The 25,139-nt window shown below is 37.6% G+C and overlaps 1 protein-coding gene across 2 annotated transcripts in view; it reads left to right on the top strand.

The window, feature by feature from the left end:
- Nucleotides 1-25,139, top strand: part of SCAPER (S-phase cyclin A associated protein in the ER) — a 488,585-nt gene that overhangs the window by 369,604 nt on the left and 93,842 nt on the right. The gene's annotated exons all lie outside the window — the stretch shown is intronic.

The raw sequence follows: 25,139 nt of genomic DNA, 5'->3' as shown, positions 1-25,139 counted from the left end.
AGAAGTTCTGTAATGTAATGAGAGCTACAGAGTAGCCTAAGCAACCTAGAAGAGTACCTGACGCATAAGAGGTACTCCTCAAATATCTGATGAGTGAATGAGTGAATTCTAACTTGGAAAATTAGAGGTTTTGGGAAGAAATTGGATTTCACTATGCCTTGAGGAAGGATGGAAATTCCTTTTTAGGTTAGGATTTAGCATAAGTGGCACGGTAAAGTATACCTTGCAATAGAGATTCTAAATAAGAGTTTTGGGATAAGCTCTTGGGGAGTTTATTTGGAGCCCTGTAAAAACAATACATTTAGATAAGCATGATTTAGAATGAAGGCTAGCATAAATGTACTATCTTCCAAGAAGCATGAGAGCTTTTAAATATGTTAAAGCAGATTACTACTGTCATTCTAGAAGCATGGTTAAGCATTTTCTCTGTGCCTGAATTTTTCCAGTGCACAAAACAGTGAGTCTCTAGCTTCAAAACCTCTCCTTGAAGAGACCAGACATGCACACTGGAAAGCAATAGAAAGACCAGTGAAAAGAGCAAGATGGCAGAACAGGAAGTCCCAGCCTTCCTTCCCCTAAAGAGACACAAACATAACAGTATATGGACCAAAATGGCATTATGAGAATTCCAGAAGATAGTTAAGATGTCAAAATATCCTTAGGCAGTCTCAAAGCCAAGAACAGCCACATTGAGATGAGTAAGAATAACGGTTTCACTTTACTTGTGTTTTACCCCCTCCCTAAGCCAGCAAAGCTCAGCACTGGCAGACAATACCCTAGCTCATGGGTTCCCCTCTAGGAGGGAGAGAGGAGTAGAGTGTAAGTCTGGCATTCTGGCTTTTTGGAGAGCTGTCCAAGGGTCTTGTACCTGTCTCACCTGACTCAGGGCACTGACAGGGAGCTAGGATACTTGGATGCCTGGAAGCCCCTGAGAACATGAGAGAGCAAGGCTGCAGCATGCCACTGTAGAACCAGAGAACTTACAGCATTGCAGACAGACACCAGAGGGAGCAAGAGATTATGATGTCCTGAAAAGAAACCAGCAAAACTCTACTTGAAAAATTGTACACGTAGGCCTCGAGAAGTCACATCACCCACATAAAGGTTTCAGACGCCCCCAGATTCTTTAGCCAAGGTGATCAGTGTCTTCCTCTTTACAAAGCCAAGATGTAAAGTCTAGAAGAGATGCCTTTTTTTTTCAAATGTACAGGTTCCAACACAAAGGTATAAGACACACAAACAGGGAAACATGGTCCATACAAAAGAACAAGATAAATCTCCAGAAACCAATCTTAAAGAAACAGGTATATGAATTAACTGACAAAAAATCAAAATAATTATCATAAAGATGTTCAATGAGCTCAAGAAAATGATGCATGAACAAAATGAAAATAACAAAGAGAAAATATTTTTTAAAAAACAAGTTTTAAAGCTGAAGAAAACAATAATTGAACTGAAAAATTGGGTAGAGGAGTTCACAAGCAACTTGATGAAATAGAAGAAAGAATGAGTCAACTCAAAGACAGGTCATCTGAAATTATGCAGTCACAGAGACAAAAACGAAAAATTTTGAAAAATAGTGAAGAAAGCCTAGGGAACATATGCATAGCATCAGACAGACCAATGTACACATTATGGTACCCATAAAAGGAGGAGAAAGAGTGAGGCAGAAAGCTTTTTTAAAGAAATAATAGCTAAAAATTTCCCAGTCTAGAGAAGAAAATGGACATCCAGATTCAAGAAATCCCACAGAATCCAACTATAATGAACCCAAAGAAATCCACACAGAGAAACTTTATAATCAATTTGTCAAAAGTCAGAGACAAAGAATTTTGAAAGCAGCAAGAAGAAAGTGACTTGTCATGTACAAAGAAACCCTCATAAAGTCAGTGATTTCTTACCAGAAACCCTGCAGGCCAGAGGGATGGAATGATACATTCAAAATGCTAAAAGAAAAAGATTCCAACCAAAAAAACTATACCCAGTCAAACTATCTTTCAGAAATTAAGAAATTAAAATTTTTCCCAGATAATCAAAACCTAAGGGAGTTCAGCACCACTATACCTGACTTAATAGAAATTCTAAAGTGAGAGACACCTGACTGGCTCAGTCAGTAAAGCATGCAGCTCTTGATCTTGGGTTGTAAGTTTGAGCCCCACATTGGATGTAGAGAATTACTTAAAAATAAAATCTTTTAAAAAATTTTAGAAAGAAATCCTAAAGTGAGTCCTTCAAGTAGGAACCAAAAGATGCTAAACGGCAATATAAAAGTATATAAAAGTACAGTTGATCCTTGAACAACATGAGTTTGACCTACATGTGGATTTTTAAAATAAATATATGTATGATATTGTAAATGTATTTCCTTTTCCTTATGAATTTATTAATATTTTCTTCTCTCTAGCTTACATAGTATATAGTACCTATAACATACACTAAATATGTATGTTTACCTAAATCGTAACATTAAATATGTTAATCAAATATTATGTTAATCAGTGAAACTTCCAGTCAACAGAAGGCTTTTAGTAGTTAAGTTTTTGCGGAATCAAAAGTTATGTGTCAATTTTCTACTGCAGTTGGGGTTGGCACCCCTGACCCCCATGTTCAAGGGTCAACTATGTAAAGCTTGCCAGTAAAGGTACCTATATAGAGTGATACAGAATGTTATAGTACTGTAATAAAGAAGCTACAAATCATTTTAACTCAGTATAGAATTAATTATCATACAGAAATTTTCTATAAAAGTATAGAAATAACTATAACAATAAACCTCTGTTAATGGATACCTAATATGAAAATATGCATTTTGTGACATCAATAAAATAAAATATTGGGGGGAGAAGTAAAAGGATAGCATATTTGTTTGCAATTGAAGTTATTATTAGCTTAAAATGGATTATCATAACTATAGGATATTATATGTAAGCCCATGGTAACCATAAAGAAAATACCTATAGACGATATACAGAAGAAAATGACGAAGGAATCAGAGCATTTTACTATAGGGGCGCCTGAGTGACTCAGTCGGTTAAGCATCCACCTTCGGCTCAGGTCACGATCTCATGGTTCATGGGTTCGATCCCCGCATCGGGCTCTGTGCTGACAGTTCAGACCCTGAAGCCTGCTTCAGATTCTGTGTGTGTGTGTGTGTGTGTGTGTGTGTGTGTGTGTGTGTGTGTCTGCCCCTCTCCCTCCCACTCTGTCTCTCTCTCAAAAATAAATAAAACAAAATTTAATTAAAAGAATGGTGAATCTTTTCCAGAAGACTTTCAGTTTACTTTGTCAAGATGCATTTGTGGCAGCTACAGCCTTACAAATGTATTTCTTAAGTAAGAAGAGTTGAAATTGATAATGACTCCTTGATCAATGGACTACAGAATGGATGTTGTGTTAGCAGGCCTGAAAACAAACATGCATCTCATTGTACAGCTTCATCAGAACTCTTGGGTGACCAAGTACTTTGGTAATAAGCAGTAATATTTGGAAAGAAATCTTTTTTTCTAAGTGGTAGGTGTTTACAGTACACTTAAAATATTCAGTAAACCAGGTCATAAACAGATGTGCTATCATCCAGACTTTGTTTAGAGAGCAGATCCACAGTAGATTTTGCATAATTCTTAAGGGCCATAGGATTTCCAGAGTGGTAAATAAGCATTGGCTTCAACATAAAGTTACCAGCTGCATTAGCCCCTAACAAGAGAGTCAGCCTGCGCTTTGAAGCTTTGAAGCCAGGCATGGACTACTCTGTAGCCGCGAATGTACTAGATGGTATCTTCTTCCAATATAAGGCAGTTTCAGTTTACACTGAGAAAATCTCCGGTTTAGTGTAGCCACCTTCATAATTTTTCTAGCTAGATTTTCTGGGTAACTTACTGCAGCTTCTATATCAACACTTGCTCTTCACCTTGCCCTTTGATATTATGGAGAAGGTTTCTTTTCTTAAACCTCATGAACCAACCTCTGCTAGATTCAGACTTTTCTTCTACACTTTCCTCACCTCTCAGCTTTCATATAGAATTGAAGGGAGTTATGGCCTTGCTCTGAATTAGGTTTTAGCTTAAGGGAATGTTGTGGCTAGTTTGTTCTATCCAGACAACTAAAACTTTCTCTATTTCACTTTGTTATCATGAGTGTGTTCATTGGAGTAGCCTTTTTAATTTCCATCAAGAAAAAAAAAATTCCTTCAAGAACTTTTTCTTTGCATTCACATCTTGGCTAACTGGTACAAGAGGCTTAGCTTTTGGTGTATCTTGGCTCTGACATGCCTTCCTCACTGAGTTTAATCTTTTGTAGCTTTTGATTTAAAGTGGGAGACATGCCACTTTTCTTGTCACTTGAATACTTAGAAGCCATTGTAGGGGTATTAATTGGCCTAATTTCAGTATTGTGTACCAAAGAATAGGGAGGCCCAAGGAAAGGGAGAGAGTTGAGGGGCCAGCTGATGGATGGGGCAATCAGAACACACACCACATTTATCATGTTCACCATCTTATATGAGTGCAATTCATGGTGCCCCCAAACAATTACAATGGTAACATCAAAGATCACTAATCACAGATCACTATAACAAACACAAAAATGAAAAAGTTTGAAGTATTTCAAGAATTTCCAAATGTGGCACAGAAACATGAAGTGAGCAAATGCTGTTGGAAAAATGGTGCTGATAGACTTGCTCGATGCAGAGTTGCCACAGACCTTCAATTTGTAAAACAATACGCTATCTGCAGAGCACAATAAAATGAGGTATGCCTGCATTTGCACTCTCATGTTTACTGTAGCATTATTCATTATAGCCAAGAGGTGGAAAGAACTTAAATATCCATTGACAAATGAATGGATAAAGAAACTGTGTGTGTGTATGTGTACACACACACACACACACACACACACACACAGAATATTATTCATCCATAAAAAAGAAGAAGATCCTGTCTTATGCTACAACATGGATGAACCTGAGGGCAATATGGTAAGCAAAATAAGCCAGTCACAAGGGACAAATACTGCATGATTTCACTTATTTGAGATATCTGAAGTAGTCAAACTTGTAAAACAGAAAGTAGAATGGTGGTTGCCAGGAGCTGAGGTGAAGGGAAATGGGAAGTTGCTGTTAAATGAGTATTGAGTTTCAGTCATGGGAGATGAAAAAGTTCTGGAGATCTGTTTTACAACAAATTATAAGTTTGTGCATACAGTTAATTAGATTGTAATGTATACTTTAAGATTGTTAGAAGGTAAATTTACGTTACATGTTTTTTATCATCAAAAAAGACCAGTGAAAGTATTACTGAGTGCTGGGAAAATAGATTAACAGACATTACTGTTGGAAATTGTAAATAGTCTGTATTACAGATGAGCGAATTGAAATGTGGCAAAGAGATCATACAGCTCCTTAGTGTTAGAACATGACCTGGATCCTATCTCCTGAGCTCCTGTCCAGGGTTTCCCTTCCTGTAACCTGAATTGATGTGTCCTCACTTTATTGAATTGACAAATGAGACAAAGCAACATTTTTGTGACTTTAATTTCATACATGTTTAATATTGTCACCTGGGTAGGATACACTGAAATAGCATTTAATTAAAAGACCTATAATTTCTTGATGCTTCATTGCATTTTAAAAAACGTTAAATATTTTATTAGCATCTTTATTTTTAATTCATAGTGACCTGTTCTTTATTGAATATTTAAAGAATACGCTTACAAATTGTGTGTATATATTTTCTGGAGCCAAGGAGACTGTTAATTGATAAATGATGTACAGATCTTAAATAATTGATATGATATAGTTGGATCAAAGAGGCTGTTGGTGAGCACTTCAGAAGGTGACAGGAAAGTTCTGTATATAAACAAAGAAGATATAAATGCAACCCTACAACAAGGGGATTGTATTTTACTGAGTCATGTGCAAAGCCATGCAGGTGCCTGTTCGATTTTCATTATAGCAGCCAAGGCCTGGAACTGGCCATTAACCACATTGTTTTCTTTGTACTAAGGAGCCAGAACATGGACTCCATAGTTAATTATATGAGATTAGAAATCCTTCGATCCTCCACAGGTAATAGTACTCTTCCTGATACCAGTTACAACCTGTTGCCTCCTTTCACTCTGTGGCACTTACTGAAGCTGTAAAGGACGACCTGCCCTTTTCTTCATCAGTAATGTGAAGTCTGTGTCTTATAGGACATGTACTGATATAGAGAATGTCTTATTGACACAGAGAATATCAGAACCAGAGAGGAGGCCTTCATAGTATCTGTTCTAGTTAAGTCCTCTTGTTTTAGAAATGAGGGCAGTGGAACTCAGAAGAGGAAAGGGTGTGTGGAGTAGCGTACTTGTCAGAAGTTTCACAGCCTGTTACCAGTAAGAACTATGATTCAAATTCAGGTCTCCTAAATCCCAACCTAGATTCTTTCCAGTCTAAAGACACACTGCTAATTTAAGTCTGGTGAGAATAGTTAAGTGATGCTTTGACTGTTGTAGAAACTACCCTCAAAGCTGCATTCAGAGTTGATCTAGTAAAAAAAAAAAAAAAAAACAGTAATGGCACAGATTATAAATTTAATTGCCCTTCCACTGCAGTCATATGAAGCAGTATCATCACCATCATTATTACTATAACCTAAAATCATTAACTGACTGCTTGAGGGAGAAATGGACACATCCAGCATCATAGCAGAGATTTCATCACACTGCTTTCAAATGGTAGGTCAAGCAAACAGTTATTAAATGTGTAAAAAGTTTGACTAAAACAATTAACAAACTTGGTTTAACACACCTAGGACCTTATGTGCAGTATTAGGAATATACATTCTTTGTAAGAACACATGGAAAATTTACAAGAAATGATTGCAGTAGGCCATAGAGCAAGTCTTAACAAATGTGAAAGAATCAGTTATCACACGCATGATCCACTTCTGCTTTAGGTTTGACCGAATAAGCTCCGATCAGACTGATCCTCCTGTAGATGGCCAGTATAAACTCTGGGTAAAGTATAAAAAACAAATACCTAAAGGTACTAGAGGCTATTCAAACACTTTCTGATTGGAATAGACACTTGGAAGAAGAGAATGGCATGGTGTGAGTTTCATGGTTTATGGCTTTTTAGTCTCAGGGCAGGGCATAAAATGGTACCACAGGCAGTGACTAGAATTGCCATAGAAAATCCACAGTCTTTCAAGCCTAAAGAGCTAGAGGACAAATTTCAGGACAAAAACAACTGGTAGCATATGAGGATGAGGGTCAGAAAGGAGAGAGCCAGAAAGTGGGGTTCCCTAATTAATGTCTGAATGACCCTTGTACCATACATGTGTGGGATAGGCTCAGCTAAAGACAAAAGAACTAAAGTGAGGTTTTGGCTATTGTCCCTGAGTAGTTTTACAGTTTGAGTCTAACAAAGTCAAATGCTTGCCTAAAAAAAATAAAAAATAAAAAAAAAACTAGGGGCACTTGGGTGGCTCAGTTGGTTAAGCACTCAACTTCAGCTCAGGTCATAATCTCATGGCTCGTAAGTTCGAGCCCATCATTGGGCTCTGTGCTAACAGCTCAGAGCCTGGAGCCTGCTTCAGATTCTGTGTCTCCCTCTCTCTCTCTGCCCCTCCCCTGCTCGCTTGCGCTCTCTCTCTCTCTCTCAAATATAAATAAACATTAAAACATTTTTTCAAAATCAAACTAAAAAACAATAACAGATATTTTAAAAATTCGCTAAATAATAAATGAGAGGGGATGATGATAAAAAGAAAAAAAATCACCATTAGACAAATACCACAGTATTTGTAATTATTGCAAGAGTAATTATTACAGTATTACAAATATTTGTAATTATTTCAAGAGAGGATAAAAATTAGTGAGCAAAAGTATTATGAGCTTCAGGGGCGCCNAAAAAAAAAGTATTATGAGCTTCAGATTCAGAGCCTTAGAATAACTCCCCAGAAGATAACTTTTAATTACAAAAAGGGAAAGTAGAAACTTTATAATAAAGAACTTGGTGGATATTACCTTAACCATGTGATCAAAGCTAGCATATCAACACCATTTTCCCTTTGATATTATGTACTTAGAAGTTCACAGCATCACTTTTGTGGTATTCTTGTCAAAAATGCACAACCGTCACTTAATCACAAGACATCCAAATTGAGGATGGTCTACAAAATAACTGACCAAAATGCAAAGACTGAAAAACTCACAGATTAGAGGAACTAGAGAGATGTGGCAACTAAAGTTACTGTGGGATCCTGAATTGGATCCGGGGGCCCAAAAAAAAAGGACATTAGTGAGAAAACTGTCAAAATGCTAATATGGTCTGTAAATTAGCTCATTGTTTTATACCAGTGTTAATTTTTTGGGCTTGATAATTATGTCATAGTTGTGTACCATGTTAACATTAGGGAAAGCTGGGAGAATTGTAAACTTATTTACAAAATAAGTTTAAATTTTTAAGTTTAAATTTTTAAAATTTTAAGGGGGCTTAAGGAGCCCTAAGGAGGTAACAAGAAAATGGCTATTATCAAAAAGACCAAAAAAAAAAAAAAAAAAAAAATGGGGCACCTGGATGGCTCAGTCAGTTAAGCATCTAACTCTTGATTTTAGCTCAGGTCATGATCCTAGGGTAGTGGGATCAAGCCCTGCGTTGGGCTCCACACTGAGCATGGAACCTGCTTGACATTCTCTCTCTCCTTCTGCCCCTCCCCCAGTCCCACTCTCTCCCTCTGTCTCTTAAAAAGAAAAAGATAAAATAACTGTTGGTGTGGATGTGGAAATGGGAATTCTCAGGCACTGTTGGTAGGAATGCCAATTGCTGTATCCAGTATGGACAATGATATGTAGACTCCTCAAAAAGTAAAAACGGAATTATCACATGATTCAGGAGTTCCACTTCTGTGTATTTATGTGAAGCAAATGAAAACACTAATTTGAAAAGATATATGTGCCCCCATATTTATCGCAAGATTATTACAATAGCCAAAATATGGAAGCACCCTAAATGTCTATCTGTAGATGAATAAATGATGAAGATATGAGATACACACACACACACACAGGAGTATTATTTATCCATAAGAAAGAAAATTTTGCCATTTGTGGCAACATGGATGGACTTACGGGGTATTACGCTATGTGAAATAAGTCAAACTGAGAAAGGCAAATACTGTGTGATTTCACTTATATGTAGTATTGGAAAAAGATAAGAGAAACAGATGCATAGATAAGAAAACAAACTGGTTATTACCAGAAGGGGGGGAGTGGAAGGACAGGCAAAATAGGTGAAGGGAGTTGAGAGACAGACTTCAAGTTATAAATAGCCATGGACATGCAGTGTACAGCATAGGGAATGTAGTCAATAAAATTGCAATACCTTTGTATGGTGATGAATGGTAACTAGACCTATTGTGACCATTTCATAATGTATGAAAATATTGAATCACCATTTTGTAAAATTGAAATTAATATAATATTGTGTGTCAATTATAATTTTTGTTTTTACCAGTCAGCCTTTCTTTATTGGTGAGCAGGTGGAATGGAGGGCCAGTCAAGATGCTGGGGGAGCAGTTCGGGAGGGGTTCTGCAGTTGCTATCACAGCAGCTCCCATAGCCATGGTCACGAGACTACTCCTCGGCAACTGGGTGTGTGGACAGCAGGAACAGTGAGGGGCCTGCAGGGCCCTCCAGCAGCCAACAGTCCAGCCTGTCTCCACACACGACACAGACCTGAGGCAACCTGCCAGCACTGCCTTCAGAGAGCCAGGATACTTGTACCGTGCATGACCTGTGACCTTCAACAAAGATTTCCAGCAAGGCCCAGCAGACTCAGGAGGTAGAGCCCCAAAGGGCAGTCTGCCCTTCACAACCCCCACAAAGGGCTAGGAAACCAAATGCCCAAAGGACACTGAGGGGACAGGTTGGGGGGCAGCTGGGGACAGGAGAGACAGGTGGGGGGGAAGGGGCAGAAGCCAGCAGGAGTCTCACAGGAAGTTCATGGCTCCCCCAAGACATTCACAAAATGTTTAAAAAGGAAAAACAAAACCGCTAAGGAATGAAATTATACATGTAGAAAAACATAGTTTAGTTTACAAAAGGGGGAAAACGTGTGATCTGACCCACAGCATGGCTGGCTTTCATGGGGCGGGTCTACTTTAAGAGGAAAGAGCATGGAATCTGCAAACACCAGACTCTGAGCTGTGTTTGGACAGAGGTTAGAAGCCTCAGTTGCCATTTCTCTGGTGAATGTTCTTATTTTTGTCGCTGATGGTTCTGCTGCCCTTCAAAGAAGCAGAGCCTGTGTCCTCGTTATCCAGGATCTCATCCGGCTTCCTCCACTTCTCACAGATGAAGATGGCAGTGACCAGCACCAGCACCTCGGCCACACTGTCCACGGGCCAGAGCGCAGCAAAGCAGTTTCACACATGCAGCATGGTGACGGCCTGGCTGCTGATGCCCTCCAAGTTGGTGCCATTGCAGGCATACTTGTCAGCATCTTCCTCCAGGTTCAGGTTCCAGATGTGCAGCTCCCCGCAATCCCAGTTTCCAAGAACATCATGAAGAACTTGCTCTGGGAGCTGTTGCTAATGACCTGGAGCTTTCCATCTTGTACCACACCCAGTTGCTGACCAGGGAGAAGGAGTCCAACATGCAGCCCCAGCACACCCCTCAGTGGTATGCTCTGACTTCTTCACAGCCTTGATGTTGGGGAGTCCCTTCACTTCAATACTGGTCTTGCCTATATGCTTTGGGAGGAAGATACACAAGTACTCACCAGAGTGGTCATCTAAGTCCATCTCGTGTTTCATCTTCAGGTCAGGCAGTTGGTCTTCCTTCAGCATCTTGCTCCCCTTTACCCAGCTGTGGCTGACCATTATCAGTGATGTGATATCATCTATGTGATATCCTGCTCCCTGCCCCAGAGCACCTTTTGGTGCTCTGTAGCACCAGCACCACAAGCCGCCATGCCACTACATCACCACCATTGGTGCTGTCCCCTATACTTGAATTTTTAAAAAGAGTGGGGGTAGCGGAAGGAATCATTGTTGAACTTGAAATTATATCAATAGGAATTACCCAATCTGGAGAATGGGGAAGCGGGGGGAGGGGGGGTGTGGTTAACAAAGAAGAAAAGGAAAAGGCACAGAACCTCAGGTACTTGTTGGACAATATCAACCTGTAATATACATATTATTGGATATCTTGAAGGAAAATAGAGAATGAGGTATTAAAATATTTTTTAAAATAATGACGAATTTTTCTAGATTTGTGAAAGACATAAATATGAAGAGTAAAGAAGCTCAACAAACCCCCAAAAGAATAAATACAAAGACAATCATGCCTAAGTCAGTTATAGTCAGACTGCTAAACATCAAATATAAAGAGAAATTTTTGAAAATAGCCACATTGCATAAGGCAAATCATGATTCAAATAGAGTCTGATATATCAACAAAGTCTGGAAACCCCTGAACATCTTTAGAAAACACATCAATCCAGAAAAACCTCTTCAAGAATAAAGGTGAAATAAATAATCTGCATATTTAAAAAATAGATGCCTAAGAGAATCTGCTGACAACAAGTTTGCACTACTAAACGTGTCAAAGAAGTTCTTCAGGTTGAAGGAAAATGATACCTGTGAAAATTTTCACCTTTAAGACAGAATGAAGAGCACTGGAAATGAACACTTTTGCCTCTTTATTTCTTTAACAAAATTAAAAAGTATATGTGATGGCTTAAAGCAAAAATTTTAGCATTGTCTCATAGAGTTACAACATATGTGGGCGTACTACATATGATAACTATACTATAAAGAATGGGGAGAACAGAAAATGAGCCTATAAGGGTACAACAGTTCCACATCTTACACAAAGTGATAAGATCAGCTCTCAGTAGACTGTGAAGTTAAGGTTGTATGTTATAATCCCTTAGAGCCACTACTAGCAAAGTATCTTAGAAAACAATATGTAGCCCAGAAACAGACTCTTAACTATAGAGAACAAACTGATGTTACCAGAGAGGAAGTGGATAGAGAGATGGGTTAAATAGGTGGTAGAGATTAAGGAGGGCACTTGTTGTGATGAGCACTGGGTATTATATGGAAGGGTTGAGTCACCAGATTGTACACATGAAACTAATATTACATTGTATGTCAACTAACTGGAATTTAAATAAAAACTTTGTTTTAATTGGGGCGAAATATATATGTGTATGCATTTGAAATATTTCAAAAGAAGGAAGGAAAGGAACAGGAGAACAAAACAGAGGGACAAACAGAAAACAATGGACATAAAGCAAATATATCAATATTTACATTAAATGAAATGTGAAAAACCCTCCAGTTACTAGGCATAAATGGTCAGAAAGGATATGTAATTTTATTCCACTATGGTCAGAGAACATAGTTTGTCTGATTTCAGACTCTTTAAATTTACTAAGATTGTTTTATGGTCTAGCACATAACAAACTGATATTTATACATCACTATACCCAACAACTGCAAAATACATACATTCTTTCCTAGCCTGCATAGTATGTTTAAAATCAGTAACATATCTATAAAATCAAATGGAAAATTATAAATTATTTTGAACTGACAATAATTAAAGTATAGCATATCCAAAAACAATGCTTAAAGGGATGTTAATAGCTTTAAATAGGAGTATTATGCAATCAATTTGCCCTGAATGTAATTCCGGTAAGGTAGAAATCAATAGTCATAGAATAAATAACAGATTTTTAAACTTAAAATAGAATAATGAAAATACTACATATCAAAGCTTGGGGGATGCAGTTAAAGCAAAATTGTAAGAAAAATATGTAGCCTTAAGTGCTTATATTTGAAAAGAATAAGGTATATGGCTAGTCAAGTATCTATAACCTAACAATCATAGAGTAACACCAGCCAGATTGATCTACAGAGAGAAGGGAGATTATAATAAAGATAATTAGAAAACAAAAATTGGAGAGTATTAACAAAGCAAAAACTAGTTATCCATAAAAACTAATAAAATAGAAAAACTTCTGGCAAGATTGATCAAGAAAAAAAGAGACACAAGTAATATAAAGTATAAAAAAGGAAAATTAACTACATATTGAAGAGGAATTTAAAAGTTGAGACTACTTTGAACAGCTTTATACCAGTACATTTAAAAGCTTAAGTAAACTAGTTCAACAAGAACTAGAAAGCCTCATGAGGCACCTGGCTGGCTCAGTTGGAAGAGTGTGCAACTCTTGATCTCAGGGCCATGAGTTTAAGACCCCCATTGGATGTAGAGATTACTATAAAAAGAGCAACAAGGAAGGAAGAGAGGAGGAGAGAGAAAGCCTGAATAGATCCTTAACCATTAAGAAGTTGAATTGGTTATTAACAATCTTTCCACAAAGAAAATGTAAGACCTAGATGATTTTATAGCTAGTTCTAGCACATCTTCAAGGAATAGATGATTACATTCTTAAAAATATTCCAGAAAGAGAAAATGTGGGATGTAATCCCAATTCTTTTTTCAAGGCCAGCACAACATTGATAACAAAACCAGACAAGTATGGTGTAAGAAAACAAAGTGTAGTCCAGTCTCTCTCATGAACTAAAAAACAAAAAATTCTAAAAATATTAGTAAACTTCAGTAAATTAAATTCACATATGTTTTTTACTTCCAGTGTAATTAACATGCAGTGTTATATTAGTTTAGGGTGTATAATATTGCGATTCAGCAAGTCTACATATTATTCAGTGCTCATCACTATAACTGTACTTGTAAACCCCTTCACATATTTCAGCCTTCCCCCCACCGGCCTTCCCATCAGTTTGCTATGTTTAAGAGTTTGATTTTTGTTTCTTTTTTGTGTTTGTTTTGTTTCTTAAATTCCACATGAGTGAAATAATACAGTATTTGTCTTTGTCTGGCTGACTTATTTCATTTAGCATAATACTCAATATATCCATGTTGTTACAAATGCAAGATTTCATTCTTTATGGCTGAGTAATATTCCATTGTGTGTGTATATAAACTATATGTATTATATAGTATATATATATTTTTTTTAGAAATCAAACAATAAATATTTGTTTTATTGATATACTAGGCCTAGAACTGTGTACAACAATCAAGCCTAATAATAGCACCATGGTTAGACTATAAGCCTACTTTTCCAAGCCATCATTTTAGAATTTATTAAGTAAATAAGGAATCAAATATCTCTCATCTACCTGATGTGATCTTTTTATATAAATACTGCTATTATGTCCCATTTGGAACAGGGGACTTTTTAGCAAAAAGCTTTTAGCAAATCTTTTAGCAAAAGCTTTCAAGATAAGCCCGTGAACTCAGTTTAAATTTCACAAGTTAAATTAAGTCAAATGCAAGGAACTCAGATGAGTACTTGTCCTATCAGAGCCCATTATTTATAAGTTATCAACCTGCATACCACCTCCCTCTCCCCCCAAAAAAGACTTAAAACTCCACCTTGACTCAATTATTGAAGACCTACATGTAACAAAGTGAAAGGATTAATTTCCATTCCTCAATTTCTCAATCCCAGGTTAAAAAAAAAATCTAAGGAGCACTTGTGGTTTTGATTTGCATTTCCCTGATGATGAGTGATGTGGAACATCTTTTCATGTGTCTGTTGTTCATCTGAATGTCTTCTTTGGAGAAATGTCTGTTCATGTCTTCTGCCCATCTTTTTATTGGATTATTTGTTTTTAGGATGTTGAATTGTATAAGTTCTTTATATATTTTGGATACTAACCCTTTATCAGATATGTCACTTCCAAATATCTCCTCCCATTCAGTAGGTTGTCTTATAGTTTTGTTGATTGTTTCCTTTTCTGAGCAGAAGCTTTTAACTTTGATGTAGTCCCAATAGTTTATTTTAGCTTTTGTTTCCCTTTCCTTAGGAGACTTATCTAGAAAAATGTTGCTATGGCCAATGTCAAAGAAGTTACTACCTATGCTCTCTTCTTGGATTTTTATGGCTTTAGGTCTCACATTTAGGTCTTTAATCCATTTTGAGTTTATTTTTCAGTATGGTGTAAGAAGGTTGTCCAGTTTAATTCTTTTGCATGTAGCTGTCTAGTTTTCCCAGCACCATTTGTTGAAGAGACCCTTTTTCCCATTGCATATTTTTGCCTCCTTTGCTGAAGATCAGTTGATCATGGATTTGTTTCTGGGATTCCCATTCTGTTCTATTGATCTTTGAGGATCATAGATCTGTTTCTGTGCTGATTCCATACTGTTTTGATTTCTACAACTTTGTAGTATATCTTGAAATCTGGGATTATGATACCTCTGATTTTGTTCTTTTTCAAGATTGCTTTGACTACGTGGGGTTTTTTTTATAGTTCCCTACAAATTTTAGGATTATTTGTTCTCGTTATGTGGAAAATGTTGTCAGTATTTTCATAGGGATTGCATTAAATCTGTAGATTGCTTTGGGTTGTATGGACATTTAACAATTTTTTTTTCGATCCATGTGCATGGAATTTCTTTCCATTTGTTTGTGTCATCTTCAATTCCTTTTATTGGTATTTTATACTTTTTAGGGTACAGGTCTTTTACATCATTGGTTAAGTTTATTCCTAGATATTTTATTATTTGGGGTGAAATTTTAAAGATTTGTTTTCTTAATTTCTCTTTTTACTACTTCAGTATTAGTGTATAGAAATTGCAATGGATTTCTGCATATTGGTTTTGTATCCTGTGACCTTACTGAATTCATTTATCAGTTCTAAGTTTTTGGTGGAGTCTTTAGGGGTTTCTATACAGAGTATCATGTCATCTGCAAAGAGCAGAAGTTCTACTTCTTCCCTACCAATTTGGATGCATTTTGTTTCCTTTTCTTGACCAATTGCTGTGGCTAGGACTTCCAGTACTATGTTGAATAAAAGTGATGAGAGTGGACAGCCTCGTCTTATTCCTGATCTAACAGGAAAAGCTCTTAGTTTTTTACCATTGAGTATGATTGTTAGTTGTGGATTTTTCATGTCCTTTATTATGTTGAGGTATGTTCCCTGTAAACCCCTTAAGAGTTTTTATCATAAATGGATGTTGTACTGTGTCAAAGGCTTTTTCTACAATTGTTGAAATGATCATATGGTTTTTATTTAGCCTTTCTCTTATTGATGTGATGTATCACCTTGATTGATTTGCACGTATTGAACCATGCTTGCATCCCAGAAGTGAATCCCACTTGAGCATTGTGAATGATTTTTCTAATGTATTGTTGGATTCACTAATATTTTTTTGAGGAGTTTTGCGTGTGTGTTCATCAGAAATATTGGCCTGTAGTTCTCTCTCTCTCTCTCTCTCTCTCTCTCTCTCTCTCTCTCTCTCTCTCTCTCCTTCTCTGTATTGTCTTTATCCTGTTTTGGTTTCAGGATAAGGGAATCCTCATAAAATGAAGTTGGCTTAGAAGAATAGGTATTAACTCTTCTTCAGATGCTTGATAGAATTTACCTGTGAAGCCATCTGGGTTAGATTTTTGTTTGTTGGGAGTTTTTTGGTTACTGATTCACTTTCATCATTGGCAATTGTTCTGTTCAAATTTTCTGTTTTTTCCCGATTCAGTTTTCAGGAGGCTGTTTCTAGGAATTTATCCATTTCTTCTGGGTTGTCCAATTTGATGGCCAACCATAATTATTTTCCTGACATTCTCTTAAAGTCCTTTGTATTTCTGTGATGTCAGTTGTTCCTTTTTCATTTCTGAGTTTATTTGAGTTCCCTCTCTCTCTCTCTCTCTCTCTCATATACATCTTTATTTCTCTCTCTCTCCCCACCTCTCTCTCTTTTATGAGTCTGGCTAAAGGTTTATCAATTTTGTTCTTTTCAAAGGACAAGGTTCTGGTTTCACTTATGTTTTGTATAATTCTTTAGTTTCTATTTCATTTATTTCTGTTCAGATCTTTCTTATATCCTTTCTTCTACAGTTTGGGGGTTTTGTTTGTTCTTTTTCTAGCTCCTTTAGCCTTAAGGTTAGGTTGTTTATTTGAGATTTTTCTTCCTTCTTGAGGCATACCTGTATTGCTATAAACTTCCCTCTTAGAACAGCTTTTGCTGCATCCTCAGAATTTTGGAGCATCGTGTGTTCATTTTCATTTGTCTCTATGTATTCTTTTATTTCCTTTTTGATTTCTTTGTTGAACCATTCATTATTTAGTAGCATGTTATTTAACTTTCATGTATTTATGCTCTTTCCAGATTTTTTCTTGTGGTTGACTTCTAGTTTCATAGCATTGTGGTGAGAAAAGATGGCTTCAGATTGTTTTTTTTTTTTAAGTGTATTTATTTTGACAGAGAAAGCATGGAGGGAGAATCAGAGAGAGAGAGAAAGAGAATCCTAAGCAGGCTTTGTGCTGAGCATGGATGTGAGGCTCAGTCTCATGACAGTGAGATCATGACCTGAGCTGATACCAAGAGTCAGACACTCAACGAACTGAGCCACGTTGGTGCCCCAACTTAAGTCTTTTTGAATTTGTTGAGACTTATTTTGTGACCCAACATGTGATCTATTCTGGAGAATATTCCATGTGCACATGAAAAGAATGTGTATTCTACTGTTTCAAGATATAATGTTCTACATATATCTGATAAAGCCATCTGGTCCATTGTGTCATTTATTCAGAGCTATTGTTTTCTTGTTAATGTTCCATTTGGATGGTCTACACATTGATGTACAGAGATGTAAAGTCCCCCACTATTACTGTATTAGCATTGATTATTTACTTTATGTTTGTTAGTAGCTGCTCTATGTATTTGGAGTCTTCATGTTGGGTGCATAAATATTTGCAATTGTTATGTATTCTCATTGGATTCTTTCCTTTATGATTCTGTAGTGTCCTTTGCCTCTTGTTACATTTTTTGTTTTTAAAATCTGTTTTGTCCAATACAAGTATTGCTGCCCTGGCTTTCTGTTCACTTCCATTTGCATGATAAATGCTTTTCCATGTCTTCACTTTCGGTCTGCATGTGTCTTAGGTATGAAATGAGTCTCTTGTAGGCAGCATATTGTAGGCAGGGTCTTTTTTATCCACTCCGTCTCTTTGTGTCTTTTGGACTGATTAGTGCATTCACATTCAAATTAATTATTAATAGATATGTACTTATTGACATTTTATTTATTTATCTTATGGTTGTTTTTGTAGTTCTCTGATCCTTCCTTGTTTTGCTCTCCTCTCTTAGTTTCCTGGCTTTGTTTAGTGATGTATTTGGATTCCTTTTCTTATTTTTTATATGTCTGCTATCAGTTTTTGGTTTGTGGTTACCACTGGGTTTCTATATAACATCTTATGCATATAGCTATCTATAATATGTTTGAACCCATTCTAAAAGCACTAAGTTTTTACTCTTCTCCCCACCACACTTTAGGTATATGGTGTTATACTTCATTTTTATTTTGTGACTCCCTTGACTGATTTTTATAATATACTTAATTTTACTGTGTTTGTGCTCCTACTTTCCTATTCCTGCTTATTGTCTTTCCTTTCCAACAAAGAGTGTTCTTTAACTTTCTTTTAAGGCTGGTTTAGTGGTGATGAACTTCTTTAACTTCTGTTTAGGAAACTCTTTACCTCTTCTTCTGTTGTGAATGATAGCCTTGTTGGATAGAGTATTATTGGTTGCAGTTTTTTTGTTTTTTTTTTTTTCTTTTGGCATTTTGAATATATCATGCCACTCGCTTCTGATCTACATAGTTTCTGCTGAGATATTAGCTGATAGCATTATGGGGTATCCCTTGTATATAAGTGTTTTCTTTTCTTTTGCTGCTTTTAAAATTCTCTTTATCGCTACTTTTTTGCTATTTTAGTTACTGTGTGTTTTTGTTTGGACCTCCTTGGGTTGATTTTGTTGTGGGAGCTCTCTGCCTCCTGGATCTGGATTTCTGTTTCCTTCCCCAGTTTTGAGAAGTTTTCACTGTTATTTCTTTAAACAAGTTTTCTGCCCACTTTTCTCTCTCTTTTCCCTCTGGGATCCCTATAATGCAAATGTGATTACACTTGACAGTGTTGCTGAGTTCCCTTGATGTATTTTCATTCTATATTCATCTTTTTCCTTTCTCCTGTTTAGCTTGATTGCCTTCCATTACTCTCTCCTCTAGGTCACTGATCCATTCTTCTGCTTTCTCTAGTCTATTTCTTCCCTCTAACATGTTTTTAATATCATTTACTGAGGTTTTCATCTCTTGCTGGTGCTTTTTTATGCTTTCTGTCTTTTTCTTTTTCTTTTTTTTTTTTTTTTTNAAAATAAAAGGGGGGGGGTTTTTTTTTTTTTTTTTTGTTTTTTTTTTTTTTTTTTTTTTTTTTTTTTTTTTTTTTTTTTTTTTTTTTTTTTTTTGGAGTGTTTTCCCTCTCCTCAAATCCAGTGAGGACTGGTATGACTTTATGTCTTTATGACTATTACTTTAAGGTCTCTATCCATTATATTGCTTATCTTTGTTTTGTTTTACTCTCTTGTTGTGATTTTGTCCTGTTCCTTGATTTGGGATGTATGTGTTTGCCTCCTCATTTTGTCTAACTTTCTGTGTCCGTCTCTATGTGTTAGGAAAGTCCGCTATGTCTCATGCTCTTAGTAGTGGCTTTATAAAGAAGAGGTCCTGTGGTGCTCTTTAGGGTGATGTCCCCTATTCACCAGAGCCTGGCGCTTCAGGGTTGTCTCCTATATACGTTGCATGTGTCCTACTATTGTGGCTGAGCTGTGTTTAACTTCAGTCCCAGTTGTCTGCAATTTCCCTCTTTGCCTACTGTGTGCACAAGAGTCTGGGTCTGCCTTGGGTTTGAGTTGGGTCAGACCATGTGTTTGTCAGAGCTGCGATCACACTGAATAGCAGGGCACTTTCCCTATGTCATCTTCCTGAGAAGCTTTCATCGATGGGTGGGGCCTTTAGTCAGAACCAATATCTGCCCCCTGCCCACCACTGGAGCCACAACGGAACTAGTGTATGGAGTTTCCTCACCTCTCCCCAGGCGGGAGTCACTTTGGAGTGGTGCTGACCCATTTCAGGGCTGCTTGCACATTGCCACTTTGGTTGCACTGCCTTGGATGGGTGTGCTGAGTGCATGCTGGATGGGACAGGTCAAAAGGGAACATGGGGGCTGGGCGTGCAGTGTTAGCAGTTTGTACAGGTCTGCTATGGGAGGAGACTTGGAGCTGCTTTGGAAAACCCCTGCCAAGGCCAGGTTGGAGGGAGTGTTTCCGCAGAAGCACACAGTGGCAGGGCACACTGTTAGCAATCTAGGTGGAGACTGTTGGCACTGCACTGGTTCCTGCATGTGTCCGTGTACCTAGGCTGGGGTGGGTGGAGACAAATGGTACTGCCAGCCGTTTTGTTCTTACAGAAGCCTCTCAGCAATCCCTGTTTCCCCAGCACAGTCTCTGAAATTAGTAAACGGATCTCCCTCCCATATACCCCTGGCATCTTTCAAACTGCTGCTTCTGCACTGTATCTCAGTGGGACTCTTTGTTGTGCTGTCTCTTTAAGGGCAGGGACTCCATTTCCTATTGCCTCTGGCTCTCCCAGAGCTGAATTCATTGATTTTTAAAGTTCTAAGGTTTAAGCCCCACTGATTGTAAGAACTGGTGAAGTTAATCCCCTCTATTTTTCGGAGCCAAATGTTTTCGGGAGTCATCTTCCCAGGGAGGGCACCCTGTGCCTGGGGTGGGGTCTACTCCTCTCCTCCCCACACCTGGGATGTCCCTCCCTCTCTTAGTCCCACAAGTCAGTTTGGCTCCTGTCCATGTTTCCACCCTTCCTACTCTATTCAGTGTGGCGTCTTCTGTACATTCAGCTGTGGGGAGTCTGTTCTGCCAGTGTTTAGGTAGTTTTCTGGGTTATTTACACTCACGTGGGTGTTATCTAGGTGTACTCATAGAACAAGGTGAGCCTAGCCTATTCTAATACCTTCCTACTGACATTTTTTTTAATATTATTTTTATAAAGCATGAAAGCAAGGAAAACTAAACATAATATTCTTATTTTTAAAAAGAATGTTGTTTTATGTTTATATTTGAAAGAGAGCAGGGGTAGGACAGAAAGAGGGAGACACAGAATCTGAAGCAGATTCCAGGCTCTGAGCTATCAGCATAGAGCCTGACACAGCACTCAAACTCATGAGCCGAGCTGTGAGATCCTGATCTGAGCTGAAGTCAGACGCTTAACCGACTGAGCCACCCAGGCGCCCCTAAACATTATGTTCTTTAGGGACACATACATATGTGATAAAAAGCTTTTTAAGCAAGGGAATGATGAACAGAACTCATGATTGTGGTTACTTAGTCCAGAGGCAGGGGATGGGATAGCAGAAAAATGAAAAGTAGTTTAAATATATTGGTGTTGTTCTAGTCAAATTATTAAAATTTTAGTTAGTAAATTAAAGCCATAGCCTCAGTCTTCTTGGAGTTTACAATGTGGTAGGTAGATAGTGCTCTTTAGGATATCCACAGATACCCTTTATATTGAAAGAGTATAAAGATGAAAGATAGATAGATAGATAGATAAGGATAGATATATAGATATAGATTATATAGATATAAAGGTGTTTACCCTAGAAAAGCACTTTAAATCTGTTAGTGTTGTTCTAGTCAAATTATTAAATTTTTAGTTAGTAAATTAAAGTCATAGTCTCAGTGTATGTAGACACATATACCACATTTTAAGGCTTATAATCAGTGAAGACAGAGTGTGAGATGTACAAGGTCAGGGGGAAAGCTCCTGATGATATCTAAAGAGATGATACCTAGGGGCGTCTGGGTGGCTTAGTCGGTTGAGCGTCCGACTTTCACTTAGGTCATGATCTCGCGGTTCGTGGGTTCAAGCCCCACGTCGGGCTCTGTGCCGACTGGAGAAACAGAGCCTGGAGCCTGTTTCAGTCTGTGACTCCCTCTCTCTCTGACCCTCCGCTGCTCATGCTGTCTCTCTCTCTCTCCTAGAAATAAATAAAACATTTAAAAAAAAAAAAAAAGATGATATCTAAACTGAGACCTGAGGGCTGAGTACTATAATCATTATGCTGGGAAATGAGAGAAAATATCAGCCTTGTTAAAGCTTATAGACTAAGTAAAGGCAGGGGAAAGAGGAGGGGTTGCTAAGTGGTAACAGCTTTGGCTGGAAGGTGTGAAGGATACCAAGTTCATGGTGAAATGACATGGCCTTAGCTTTTGCCCTTCAGAAGCTTACTTGTCTCAGGTTTCAAACATGAAGGAAAATGTGAGGAAAGAATATACTTATTATACTGCTGTTTTGGGAAATAACGACGTATTTTAAATGGTAATTGATCTCTTGGTGCAAGCAGGAAAACTTGTGTCTCTAATCCTGCTCCAAGTATCATTCTGCCATTTTTTTTAACAATGAAAGATAAATATTTATTTTGTTCATGAAATACACTGTACCCGTTTCCTAAGAAAAATGAGCATCTAATGAGGAACAGGATATTTACCTAGTTTCAGAGTAGGTCCCCATAGAATTATTTTTTTAAGTTTTTATTTAAATCCCAGTCAGTTAGCATACAGTGTAACATTAGTTTCAGGTATATAATCCAGTGATTGAACATTTCCATACATCACCCAGTGCCCATCACAACAAGTGCCCTCCTTAATCCCCATCCCCTATTTAACCTACCTCCCATCCCTCTCCCCACTGGAAACCATCAGTTTGTTCTCTATAGTTAAGAGTCTGCTTCTTGGTTTGTCTCTCTCACTCTCTTTTTCCCTTTGCTCATTTGTTTTGTTTCCTAAATTCCACATATGAGTGAAATCATATGGTATTTGTCTCTTTGACTTATTTTGCTGAGAATAACTAGTTCCATTCGTGTCATTGTAAATGGCAAGATTTCCTTCTTTTTTATGTTGATAATACTCTATTGTGTATATATACCATATCTTTATCCATTCATCAGTTGATGGACATTTGGGCTGTTTTCATATCTTGGTAATTACAAATATTGCTGCTATAAACATAGAGGTCCATATATCCTTTTGAGTTAGTGTTTTTGTATTTTGGGGGTAAATACCCAGTATTGCAATTCATGGATCCTTTTATCGGTGTTCTTCTCTTAACTTTTATTTATTCTTACTTTTTAATTAAGTATTTTAATTTTAATTCCAATATAGTTAACATTACAAAATTGTTATTTATTACAAAGAGGAAAGACCCGGCTCATACCAACCTTATGAAGTGAGCAAAGAGTAGGTTGTCAGTAATGCACAAATCAAAATTGTCAGCCGCCTGATAGGCTGCAGGGAGAACATAGCATCACTTCTGTGATATGGCTGCCAAAGATACATAACCTGAATCTAATCAGGAGGAAACAGAAAACATACCCAAATTGTGGGACCTTCTTCAAAATAATCTATAATCTTCAAAAGTCTCAAAATCATGAAAGTTCAAGGATCACACTGAGCAGTTTTTTAGATGGGTAGAAAAGAGACACAACAACTAGATGTAGCATGATTCTGGATAGCAACTTTTCTGAAGTTTGAGATTTTATACACAGACAAACACACATTTTCTAAATGCTTATTTATTTTGAGAGAGAGCATGCATGTGCATGAGTGGGGGAGGTAGGGCAGGTTGCAGAGAGAGGGAGGGAGAGAGAAAATCCCAAGCAGTCTGTCAGCACAGAGCCCAATGTAGGACTCAATCCCACGAACCACAAGATCCTAACAAGAACTAAAATCAAGAGTCAGAACACTCAACCACTGAGCCACCCAGGTGCTCCATTACACACATATATTTTTAAAGAAGTGCAAAAATAAAAGTCCTAAAACCTGGAATGATTTGATAAGAGTTATGTGGTTTCCATCAACTGCATGCATTGACCCTAGTGGCTGAGACACTTGGTAATTTAAATACCAAGGCTTATTTCTTGGGGCTTAAATATGGTTTGAACTTACACAGATTCCCTTATTTGAAAAATGATTGTTACTATAAAAGGAAAGTGAAGCTTTCATGGTAGACTGTGTATCTATAGTTATATAAATGAAACACATTTGTAATACTTGCAGAGAAATTATTAACACAGATGCTAATGAAAAATTTTTTAAGGAGCTGAGAGATATTCAGTGTAGATTTTGTGCCAGTTTGAACACAGTATTATCCTTTAATGTGGAGATTGAGGAAAATGTGTGCAGTCCCAGTCTCAGATGGGACCCTGTAGTAGAATGTTCTAGCTGTATTAGAAAACCACAGATGAAAAGAACAAAGGCAATTATGAACAATTGCAAAGTGATAGTTCTATTAGTTTAGGAATAGTTCTAATAGTATATAGTTTATGCCTAACAAGTCTGAAGATACAGATTTGGTAGCTTCTGTTCAGAAAGAGGAGAGTGGGAACAGAAGCTTCAGATAAAGAAACCTAGAAAGGCTAAAAGTCGTACACATACACAGGTGTGCACACATTGAGAAGGCATAAAGGTGAGAGAAAATGGAAGCATGGCACTAAAAGGAAGACAAGAGTGAGACCTACAAAGAGAACTGTTGAGAGCCATTTTCTGAACTCATAGGTTGAGTAAGAATTCCTTATGAGGTTAAGGTAAGTTGCACGGACTCTTACCATCAGATGGCAACCCCAATATCCACCCCCACCCAATTATTTTGGCTTGAGTACCGACCCCCAAGTCACCTTGTTAATTGGTATTAGGAGTGACTCATTCTGGCCTTGATACGATGATTGCACTTTGTGAAGGAACTTACTGTAGGAATTTCTTCTTTTGTGGTATGGGAGCAACAGTGCGTTCCTGTAAGACCTGCTTTCTTAATACCTGCCATTAAGCGATGAGCTTTGACCCCTGCTCAGAACTAACTTTTGCCTTTACTATGCTAATGCCACCTCTGGGGTGTTCCCCATCCTTTTAAATATCAATGTTCTGGAAAGTTTTTACTGATGAAAGGATTTATCCTCAGAATGCCACCTCTGTGCCATCCCCCAAACACTAAATCATAAAATAAAGTTGAATCTCAGACAGTGCAGAGAGGCCTGGCTGGTGACCAGAAAGACTCTCGCGCCTCTCTCATCCCTCCCTCATCGACACCGTCCATCCTTCAGGGACCCCTGGACCCGTGTTCTTGTTTATTATAAACAAGAACAGAAACAACAGGAAGGCTGAGGAAGGAGCAAGGATGGAGAAACAGACTACTAGTGGTCACGTGTGGGCTGTGGGTAGAAGTG

This window comes from Crocuta crocuta, unplaced genomic scaffold (genome assembly GCF_008692635.1).
Source record: "Crocuta crocuta isolate KB4526 unplaced genomic scaffold, BGI_CrCroc_1.0 scaffold310, whole genome shotgun sequence".
Classification (NCBI taxonomy): domain Eukaryota; kingdom Metazoa; phylum Chordata; class Mammalia; order Carnivora; family Hyaenidae; genus Crocuta; species Crocuta crocuta.
The sequence above is the reverse complement of the archived record's forward strand: the minus strand, read 5'-3'. Positions and strand labels throughout refer to the sequence as shown.